Source organism: Penaeus monodon, chromosome 23 (assembly GCF_015228065.2).
Source record: "Penaeus monodon isolate SGIC_2016 chromosome 23, NSTDA_Pmon_1, whole genome shotgun sequence".
In the NCBI taxonomy this organism is placed as follows: domain Eukaryota; kingdom Metazoa; phylum Arthropoda; class Malacostraca; order Decapoda; family Penaeidae; genus Penaeus; species Penaeus monodon.
In genome coordinates, this window is record NC_051408.1 from 41,494,152 (window position 1) to 41,494,367 (window position 216).

At 32.9% G+C, this 216-nt stretch overlaps 1 protein-coding gene across 1 annotated transcript in view; it reads left to right on the plus strand.

Annotated features, from left to right (window-relative positions):
* Window positions 1-216, plus strand: part of LOC119588087 — a gene marked incomplete at its 5' end in the record, with an annotated part of 20,276 nt that overhangs the window by 10,937 nt on the left and 9,123 nt on the right.

Below are 216 nucleotides of genomic sequence, written 5' to 3' on the forward strand. Positions count from 1 at the left end.
GTAATTCAAAAGTTCGAAGGAAAATCCGCCGCTTATGTTTTGCTGTTTATTTTTTTTTTTATTTGGGGTAAAACTATTTTTTATGCATGTATGTTTTTGAGTGTGTGCCTGTGAGAGTAACTCAAAGTTCGAATGAATCTCCGCCGCTTATGTCGTACTGTTGATGTTTATTTTTTCGTCTTTGTAAGCCTTTATTTAGATGTATGTATATGGTTT